At 55.6% G+C, this 11,144-nt stretch overlaps 1 long non-coding RNA gene across 1 annotated transcript in view; it reads right to left on the bottom strand.

The window, feature by feature from the left end:
* Window positions 1–560: 560 nt before the first annotated feature.
* LOC119112541 (uncharacterized) overlaps window positions 561–11,144 on the bottom strand; it is a 19,907-nt gene continuing 9,323 nt past the window's right edge. Inside the window, exon 3 of the long non-coding RNA XR_005095735.1 lies at window positions 561–750. This is a non-coding gene — a long non-coding RNA (uncharacterized LOC119112541). The remainder of the gene's footprint in view (window positions 751–11,144) is intronic.

Raw genomic sequence — 11,144 nt, 5'->3', positions numbered from 1 at the left:
GCAGCACCGGTCACTCCGCCGAGATGTGGTGCAGCAGCCGGCGCCACAACTTGGGGCTGACGGCCACCTATAAGGTAGCGCTGGCCGCTGTTTTGAACTTGTAGTTTTTGGTGAGCCGGCGCAGCTGGCCATCGAGACGGACGATCTGCAGACACGCATGATGTTCCGTTCAAACCATCATTTCAGCAACAGACACGACAGACAGCAGACAGATCGACGCAAAACAAGTGGCGCGCAACAGTCAGTCAGACATCGGCCAGCCAGCCTGCTCACCGTGGCCTCGGGCACCGAAGAGGCGGCGATGCCAGTGACTTGGCTGGGCCGGCCGGCGAAGAAGAGCATGAGCACTGTCATCAGATCGTCACGCGCTTGGCGGGCCTCGGCTGCTCCCAATCGTGACGTTTCATCGAGCGCTGCCATGCCGTCAGCCGCTCCTGCATGGCCTGTGAATTGCGTGTCATTAGCGAACGGTGACGATGACGTGACAGACTGCACAATCGACACATCACCTGTTGATGGCACTTACCGGCATGCGCGGCAGCCACGCCCGCAGACCAAGATTTTCGCAGTCTATTGCGGAGTAGGTGATAAGCTGGGACGAGCAGCGGATCGAAGATTTTAGCGTGCCGGCTGTCATCTTGCGGGCTCGCTGTTGTGCTTGCAGCCAGCCGTCGGGCCCCTCCATGGCCAGCTGGGGGCCGGAGAGGGCCGCCATGATGTTCGGCATCACCATTTGGTCCGCACGGCGGCCTGGGAGCAGCTCTGGCAGCAGGAGATGGAGCTGCAAACGAGGCTGCATTACGCACCGCCGTGACACGACAGCTGGCCGCCAGCACAACTCTGAGCCCCGCTGCATGAGACGGATAAGGCGGACGAAGCTAACACAAGATGACACGCAAAACACGAGTGACAACGGATGGCAGCAAGCAGATGGGAAGCAGACCGGCATCGGTGGCACTTACCGCCCGCATGTGGCGCTGCACGTTTGTTGCGTTGCAGAAGCCACCCCGGACCCCACGCAGGAACATCGCGAAGCGGTCCGAGATGGCCTCCAGTCCCACCCGCGGCTGTTTAGGCTTCGCCGATACCATGGGGTCGATTCGTTCCACATTACTGCATGCTTGTTGGAACTGTGGACAGACGGTTCACGATGCCACACCGAACACGTCGAAAAGGCGACAACACGCGGTGTTGAGACAGTGAAACGCACGTCCAAACGATGACAGAGACAATGGCGATGGTACGCACCTCATGGCTGCCTGCCGGGAACTGCACCCGCAGGTGTCGTGTTAGGTTGATGACCACCGCCGGGCACTGGTGCTGCCCGTCACTGGCGCCGAACGGGCAGCGCCAGCGTGGCCGGGTGCGCTTGGCCGCTGCTGGAGGGCAGTCGGCCTCGGCGACTCGGAGACGCTTTGCCTCCTCCGGCGCGCGTGCGGCAAGCTGAAACACAAGTCGACAGCTGAAAAGACAAGGCAGACGGAACTGCTGTGGACATGCGCGACGCATCGACGGCAGATACACGCACAAGCGAGTGAAGGCGAACAACAACCGCACACAGCATGCAATCCGTCGCTTACCCGCGGGTGCACCATCCTGATGTGCCGTTTCAGGATGGCGTACGTGGTGCCGTGGCACGGCGGCAGGCGCCACGGGTGCCTGTGGCGCTTCCCAGCGCCGCTGCGTGCAAGCCGGCCCTGCCGCGGCTTGCACGCTGCAACACAGAATGATCAGGTTGCTACGGCCCGGGCAAGCACGCGGGTATGCCAGCTGCGGCAGAAGCACATTTACATCCAGTCTGCCGTCACACACTGTCTGTGTTTACACACAGTCTGCCGTAGAATTGTGCTTTTACACACAATAGTAAGTCAATGTACTGCTACCAGAGATGGTTAAAACATCGAAAGAAATAGTATCATCAGGCATGCTTACCGTACTCCATAGGCGAGTAGTCGTCGGGGAGACACAGGCTGGACAGCGGTGGCCGTTCTTCGGCAGCCGGCTCTGTGGGAACATGGGCAGGCTTCACAAACAAGTCAATACGGAAGCAGTCAAAACAGCCAAAGACAAGCAAGAGCGGCACACAGCATGCAACCGGTCGCCTGCCTGCTGGAGAGCCATTCTAATTTGCTGCGTTAGGTTGGCTAGGTGTTGCCTGGCACGGCGGCAGGCGGCTTGCGGAAGGCAGCCAGCCCCTCCTCCCGGCTCGACGCTCATGATGACCGGGCAGACACCGGTAGTTATACGCGTCAGCATGCGGAGGTAGTTTCACATCCGCTGACAACGCGGGCGGCAGGGCGTCCTACAAGGGCTCCACTAGAGCCGGGTTCTGTCCGCGCAGGAGCAGCAGCAGCCGCGCCTGCTGGTTCGTTCTCCGGATCAGGGCCGGCCCACCCACGCTCATGACAGCGAAGGCGGCCAGTCCCGGTCCGTCCTCAGCCTTACCGCGGCATCGAGCAGCCGGCCCCAGTCCCGGCCTGCGTCGCCTCGGAGGCCGTCGCCCACGCAACCCGCCCGGCGTATCCACCGCCAAACAATCCGGTGTCGCCCCAAAGTCAGGTCCAGCGTCCGGTCCTCACCCACCGTCAAGGCGCGCACCGCGACATGGCTGTTCCTACACAGCGCGCCGCGACATGGCTGTTCCTACACAGCGCGCCGCGGTATGGCTGATGTTAAACAGCGCGCCCCGACATGGCTGTTACTACACAGCGCGCCGCGACATGGCTGTTACTACACAGCGCACCGCGACATGGCTGATCTTAAACAAGCGCGCCCCGACATGGCTGTTCCTACACAGCGCGCCCCCACATGGCTGTTCCTAAATGCGCGCCGCGGTATTGCTGTTCCCAAACAGCGCGCCGCGTTGCTCCACGAAGAGCCTGGCCGGGCGACGGAGCCGGTCCAGGGCTGCGGGCTGGCACCGCACGGGCAACGGCTACGGCTATGATGTGGTGTGCGGCTTGGATGGAGCATCAGCCCCGCTCCGGCCTCACGCCCCGTCTGGGGTGGTCCCGAGACCGTGCCCGCTGGGCCTGATCGCGGATCGCCTCGTCCACGTCCACGACCCTGAAATGAAGTCCTGCGAACTAGCGGTAAGTCAGTCATTGTCTTGCGACCAACTCGGCCACAAGACCAACAAATTAAAGCAGTAGGTCACGCCGCTACACGGACGCCACGGACGCCGGAGACGTAGTAGGATGACTGCCTGAAGTAAATGCATACATTTACTTAATACCTTTATCACCAGCTAATACACATACGCCCCACAAAGCGCATACACAAATAACGGCGCCCAAATCGTCGTAAGATGATGGCCGGCACACGACAAGGCACATAACTATCAGACACACTTACCGTAGTCCATAAGCCCGTGCGGCGGACTGGCGGCGAGCGGCGAGCTGGATGCCGGCGGCGGCGGCGGCGGCGGCTCGTACGCACTCTCATTGTCCAGGTTCTTCTTCTGTTCCAGAGCCCGCAGTTTTTTCTCTCCCCGCCATTTTCTTCTTCTTCTCCTCAGTCGTCTACACAGCCGCCGCTGGTGGCTGTGAAACCGTCTTCTTGCGGATAGCGTCGGCCGCCGACAGCTGGATACGACTTTGGTGGAGGCGCCAAGCCCAGGCCTCTTCGTTTTCTTGCCAGCTTCCCACATTCTTGAGGAGACTTTCGTGAAGTGGCTGGCCCTGGCGTCAATGTTATTTCGATTGATCTTCTCGGCCAGAAATGAAAATAAGGCTTCCGGATGGAGACTGGACAACGGTGGGGTGGGTGTAGATGCGCAGGGGCGGACAACCGCAGAGCTTTAGCCTGCGCCGGCATTCAATAGCCTCAACCGATGCTGCGCCATACCACGTGACCGGGCCATGCCCACGAGTGGCGCGCGGTAGCCTGACTTTAACACACCCCGGCTGACAGGTTGGTTACCCTCGCTGGGGTGGGGGTTAATTTGACCCTCTGAGATCTCAGGAACAAATACAGTTAGATGCACCAAATTCACAGGCTGTGTTAAACTGTACGTGAACTCACTAGGCCAAAATTTGAGGTTTCTAAGTCACAGTCCTCGGGTCAAATAGGGTCGAACAAGGTCAGATTCAAGTTGGTCTCCGAAGCGCCCCAGAACAAGGAGGCCTGGCCTAAGCAAAAGGTCACATGCTCATTTAGGGTCAGTGGCCCAGATTGACCTTTCGAAGGTCATGCTGACTGAAATCATACCAGACTTCTTCGATCTTTACATTTGAATCAGCGACAAATATTACGCTAGCAGTTTGCTAAAAAATAACAAAATACTGACCTGAGTCATTTTAGATCAGTGGCCCATGCTGACCATTAGGCACATCATGGAAGATTTGTAGTGCGGTTCGTGTTATCAAAAATTCGAAATGAGCACCAAAAACTACCCGGTACAGCAAGCCCTAGAAAAGGAAAGCAGGCTGGTTTGACATTGGTCTGACCATACCTGATCACAGATAAATGGAATTTCTTCATTCAATTGTCGTGTTGCCTAAGAAAGCATCTCCAGCATGTATAGCTTTGTCTAACACTCCGTTGTTGCATCAATTTGGAAGATCCCCTACAAACTGACTTCGCTGAATCCATCACGTGCCATCCATCGGCCGGTGCGGCCCACCCCGGCCGCAGTCGGTCACCAGGCCGTCGGCCGTGCACCGCTCGGCTCCCCCCAGCCGCCGCCCGGCTCCGGTGCCGCCCCTCACAGAGCGTCAGTCACGTGCTGACAGCGGCATCTTGGCAGCGATCTTCCTCTTCTTGAACAAAATGGTGTAAGACATCGAGACAAGAAACATGAAACACTACGTTTCGATAGTGGTCTAGTGCAACTTCTATCAACCACAAGGCGACCTGCTAGAACACTGCCAGTGTAATACAGTGTTCAACATTTGTACGAGTTTGAGGTAGCACGTTTGAAAGCCGCGAAGTGCAATTCGCAGCCGGGCCATTTTTTTCACACCTTGTTTCTGAGCTCGACGCTCATGAACTTGTACTATTTCGTGCAGGATATTTCAAGGTCACACCGACACGCCTAACGTCACGGAGACAGCGTGGATTTGGCTCTTTCCTTGCTCACGATGAAATAGCATGACCACCGAGTTATTCGTGTCCGCCGCAGGTCGGCACAGTTCGTGGCATCGACGTACGACTGGCTTGCAACTCGGCTGATGCGTTGAGCCGATGCTTCCAAAAGGATTTGGTTATTTGGTTACTAGGACTTGAGCTTTTTCGGCCGATAACGACCATTTCAGGGCTATGGAATGAAGGATAATGGAAAACGGCGGAGCAGAGCTAAACGCTGCTGGGGACCCAAACACTAAGCCTCATCCCACACAGCGACCCCTTTGCGGGGGATGTGCCCGGCGTGCGGACGGGGATGCCTTTCGGTCCAGTGATGCATGCAACAGGGCCAGACGAGTAGGGCTTCGCGTGGATGCAGGACAAATAAAGACAGAGGCGGGTCGTGTACGTATGTGATGGAACTTATGTGAAATTTACGGATATCGAATAAGCATCACACTTCATGCTACATGGTGCAGGAACTTTGGCTGCGATTCTAGATATGGCGAAAATACGGCTGGGAATCCATTAACTTGAGAATAATGCAATAACCAAAACGTAGATGCCACCAAAAATATAACATCGCGGCCCATTATACAAACACACCACAACACGGTAAAAAACACAATATCCGGGTTCCGCAAACTCGCGCCATTTCGTAAGACACATTTGGCAGGCATGACTACTACCAGTACATCACCCCGTCCCCTAGTGGGGATCGATAAAATTATTTACTAAACGGCGACATTTCTAGGAAAGTGTTTTGCACTTAAGGTCCACCGATAGCCCTTACTGAGGTAATTCCATCGTGTCGGATGCTTGCCTCTGCCTCAACATGTACGAACTTGGAATATTTCCTCCCGGGAAAAAAAACACAACAGAGCAAGCCTGCGTTTTTCAACGTTTGAAGGATGCATCAAAAGCTTGCCAGTCCACCAGTTTCATAACACGATGAGCACAGCACGACACGAAGCAAGCATGACGGCTACAATGACGGCAGCCAGCTGAAGAAACATACGATGGACTATTCCAAGAGCTTCACCGGACTTAGAAGCATGCAAAACGAGTCGAGACTTAGTGCTGACCACCACCAGAGCCTTGCCTACAGCGGAGCACGCAAGGCGAGAGCGACCTGAAAATGGGTGACTGGAATTGGGATGCGCCACCACCTGAGGTCACATGGCTTCCACAACCAAGTGTTTGGCTACAACACCGAAGAGTCCTCAGAAAAACAAATATCTTGCACGTGACAGCTAAACGGGTGAAGCGAACATGTTGCACGTGACAACTAAACGGGTGAAGCGAACATGTTGTACGTGACAACTAAACGGGAGCCATTACCCCCAATATCAGATCTCCGAGGTGAAGCAGGCAGTGCAGACCAGCGCCAACGACCCACGAGGCCCCCCCCCCCCACCCATTCCTCCCGGGAGTACGCGCCCCCGGATGCACTGACTCCAGTGGAGCGTTGGGACCCGACACCACCCCCACCAAACGAGGATCAGACGCTGTAAGACGGCGCCATGAGGGAGTTGTTGGACCCCCGAAAAAACAAAAAAAATCACCGATACAAAAGGATCAGCGACGCACGTAGTCACGATCTTTAAGGAGCGTCAGTGACAACAATCATCATATTGGCGCTCAACGGCCATGGCGTAGCCGGGATCCCAGCGTGGGCCACCCATGTCAAAGTCCAAAACTCTGACCACTCGCCCAAAACACCCCCGAGGATGGAGGTAACAGGGAGAGGGAGCAGGAGCTCGTAGCTCACGTGACCACGCATCGCATGCAACAGAACACGCCGACGTTGCTATCAATGACTATAACCCACATGAGAAAAAAACTAAAAATGGACAGAATCATGTCAGGCAGCTCGGCAAAACATCAAAACTAGATATGTATGGCCGCGGGCAGAGGAAGCCACAGGACATGGCAACAGAACTTGCCAAAGCAGATCTTTATTAGGTGCATACGGAGCAAATGAGACGCTCGTTTCTTTGTTATCAGAAAACAGATCTAAGCCAACACTTTGGACATAGGCAGTCATGGCGCCTATTGGAGCGGTGAAAAGGGAGATTTTTTAAGAGTACGTGATAACTGTCAGTCACAATGCCACTGCCCGCTGTGAATGTTGCCCACAGAGTATACATGAATAGGGAGCATCCCGTATGGAAATAGACGCATCCAGATTTCTCCATAACGGAAGCAGGAAAACGTGATATAACGTTCGTAACATAAACGTTCTTCGTCGCTACGCTGCAAAAACCACTCATGCCGCTGTGTCAGCGGCCTGACCGGCCACCAGAGCTGGGAGACCAGCTGTCCCGCCGGCACCCGGCAAGTGGCAGAGCGGGGCGGGACAGCGGCCTGACCGGCCACCAGAGCTGGGAGACCAGCTGTCCCGCCGGCCCCCGGCAAGTGGCAGAGCGCGGCGGGACAGCACAAGATTGTGGAGCATAGCTAAATGAATCAAGAAAGAAAGAAAGAATGTTTCACCCAGCAGTAAGAACATCGACTACATACGCGTGACTTTGATTGGAATGTGACCGTCTGGTGGTTCCTTAACCTGCGACGTAATGTCGTGCCCTCCCTTACCTGCTACGTAATGGCATGTGTTTCCTAACCTGCTACGCAATGTCATGCGATGCTTAACCTGCTGCAGGAGTTGGGTGACCTCTCGAGTCGACTCTGCGGTCGTCAAATCCATTGCCAGCAATCTGCGCGCAGACCTCCACATCAATGATTCCCCGAGGGTAACCCGGCTCTGGTCTATGCACGCCATCACGTCCCTAGCTTACAACGTGAGGTCATCCAATGACCCGTGACCTTCAGCTTGGACGCCGCTGCACTGGCAGTCTTTAAGTTAGTACCGAGAAGATGCCCCGTGCATCGCAGACCTCTGTCCACTATGTCAATGATTTGTGGACTCCCACATCACCTGACAGGGAAGTTACCAACCACGCCCGGCAGTGAAATGCTTTGTGCAGCCCAATAACATCACTTTAAATTGAAGATTAAACCGCCTACAGGCAGTTCGATTTCGGCGGAAAACAGAACAATGTTAATTTCATGATCGTAATAAACGTAATCCCAAGAATGCCCATGTTAGGGCTTAGGCAGCTGTCAGTCGAAGAGCACACGTTCACTACTTTCCTGACCACAAAACCTCTCAGTTCTCTCTAACAGACCAAACATCAAAGGGATCAAACCGTGCTGTAATATCAATCACAAAACATGCCACAATACTGTAGATTACGAAACTGTACATGTCTTGAACTGTACGTGAACTTACTTAGCCATCAATGAACTACATCGTTACATGTGGCCCCTGATCAGTTACGTCGGATCACGTGTGTGAAAATGACCGCTGCACTGGCACGCTTAGCTACACCAAGGACATAACAAGCCACGTCAATGTGGCTCGTGCTCGTGCCGCCTTGAATATTGGCTAATGGCCAGGAATTCCAAAACCACAAGATATGTGCCGTTCGGGCTTACATCGTGCTGCCTTCAAACGATCGGAACTGGCCACAGACATTGCACCTAGACCCTCCTCAAGCTGTCTATTTCTCAACAACTGAACTCTGTTACACTTCACGCCGCACGAAGGAGACGAATGCTCTCCAAACCCAGTATCTTCGTTCTATGCGACGAAGCATGTGATCACTGCCCCATGTATAGATAGAATAGCGACCTCGCGAGCTCACTGGTGCATCGCAGGAGAAATGCGAACAAAGCGCGCCGGCAGTAATGACGACCGACGTCCGCAAGCACCCAACGGCCCGAGGAGGCTGAGCGGTCCGAGCAGTCCCTATCTGAGCAGCCACTGCCGCTATGGTCGGCCCTAGCACAGCGGGCCAAGTTGAGGCCACACGCTGACATGAGCGCTGCTGGCAGTTTAGGCTGAAAAGATCATTGCTTTTTCAAACCGCCCGCTCTCAGTTTCCCCCAGCCTTTTACGCAGAAATAGCTCCACCTTGTAAAAACCTCATTTGACAAATTCATTAATAATGCCTTATATACAATAATGTCCCCCTACGACAGGAGGCTAGTCCCTTTAATGAAAAAGTACGGAACGAAGTTGAGACAAAGATGAGCGATACCGAATAGCACGCCGATAGGAGCAAGAGCGACAAGTCCTAGAGCGAGAAGTGGCCGGGGGCCAGTTCTCTAGGCCGGGGAGTCCCCAGTCATTACTCGTGGTCGGTGAACAGCCAGTTTCAGTAAGGGCCACCGGCGCTGACGAGAAGGCGACACTGAGACTTTCCAAGCGCGCCTCGGTTCAACGTCATGCGGCAGAGCAGCGAGCTCCAGGTGAACAACGAAGCGACCTGGTGTTCCTCTGCAGTCACTCACTCAAGACGCCAACAAGACCAGCATACGCCCGGCGTCCGTCTAAACACCAACGTCAGTCAGCTGCAGCGGAAGAGTGACGGGCAGCGTCCTAGAATTGCCGACCTTAGATGTAAAGCAACACCCTATGAGGAGGAATTTTTCACTTATTTGCCGAGTGACGACGGATCTCGTCGAGAATCTGTGTCTGCTGTCGTAAAAGTAACCGACAGGGAACTCGTCGAGGAACTGTGTCTGTTGTCACGGAAGTAACGGACAGGGAATTCGTCGAAAACCTATGTCTGCTGTCATGAAAGTAACTGACAGGGAACTCGTCGAGAACCTGTGTCTGCTGCCATGAAAGTACCGACTTCTCGGGAATCGCTCGCCGTGACACTCAATAACCGGATCTGTGCCTCGGGGTGCCCCGCCACGCCGCAGCTCTTGTTGACGCGCATCCAGTGCCACTGTTCAGCGGGGAGACATGAGCGGTGAAAAGGGAGATTTCTTTAGAGTACGTTACAACTGTCAGTCACAATGCCACTGCCCGCTGTGAATAAACATGATGCCCACACAGTATGCATGAATAGGGATCATCCCGTATCGAAATAGACGCATCCAGATTTCGCCATAACGAAAGCAGAGAACGTCATATAACATCCGTAACATATAACATAGATGTAACATATAACGTTCGTAACATAAACGTTCTTCGTCGTTGCCTCTTTTGCTACGCTGCAATAACCACTCCCATGCGGCTGTGTCAGTGGCCTGACCGGCCACCAGAGATGGGAGACCAGCTGTTTTTAGACCACCAGACAAACTGCAAGCCACAGTGTGGGACACGTCAGGAGACTCTCCCACACGAAACACCGCTGGCCCGACTAGGCCTCTGTGGCCACGCTCGACCCTACGATGGCCCGACTAGGCCTCTGTGGCCACGCTCGACCCTGCAATGGCCCGACTAGGCCCCTGTGACCACGCTCGACCCTGCAATGGCCCGACAAGGCCCCTGTGGCCACACTCGACCCTGCGATGGCCCGACTAGGCCTCTGTGGCCATGCTCGACCCTGCGATGGCCCGACTAGGCCTCTGTGACCGCCCGTGACCCCCTCCTGATCCGCTGCTGACATGATATCACGCCTGGTGCTGTCGCCGCTCCTGATCCGTTACGACGCGCGGCACCCCGCCGGCCGGCCGTGAGACCGTGATGGCGGTGACGTGCTGCCACCGTCGGCGAACACACGGCTGATTCAATACAGGACATTGACACACCGCGGCTGCACAACCACACCGGCATTGGCGATGTTGGCTACCTCGGATACCGAGTGAAACGTGAAGACCGAAGAGGCTGGCGGGTGTGCACTTACCCCTGCGCCTCCGGCTCCGCCGCCGCCGTGCCCACAAGGACGCCGTAGCACACGCCGCTGGCTGTCAGATCGGGGACGTCCACGTCCTGACCGGCACACCGCCACGCCACCTTGAAGGCCTTGGCGGCGCTGCTACTTGCCAGCGGGCTGCCGCCCGTGGCCATCAAGACCTGTGGAAAGAGACACAGTTGAACCACACTGGTGAGGGTGCAAAACGCACGTGGTTGACCCTGACAACACTAATCGGTCCGGCGCCTGCCGAACAGTCTTTGTACATACCCGGTCGCTGCTGGTGGCGTCCGGTGTGAGCAGCGCCAGCCGCTCCACTGATGTGAAGTGGAGCAGCCGCAGAGCCACAGCTCGCTGCTGACAGCCGCT

This window comes from Pollicipes pollicipes, unplaced genomic scaffold (genome assembly GCF_011947565.3).
Source record: "Pollicipes pollicipes isolate AB1234 unplaced genomic scaffold, Ppol_2.1 Scaffold_7261;HRSCAF=8764_pilon_pilon_pilon, whole genome shotgun sequence".
NCBI lineage: Eukaryota > Metazoa > Arthropoda > Thecostraca > Pollicipedomorpha > Pollicipedidae > Pollicipes > Pollicipes pollicipes.
The sequence above is the reverse complement of the archived record's forward strand: the minus strand, read 5'-3'. Positions and strand labels throughout refer to the sequence as shown.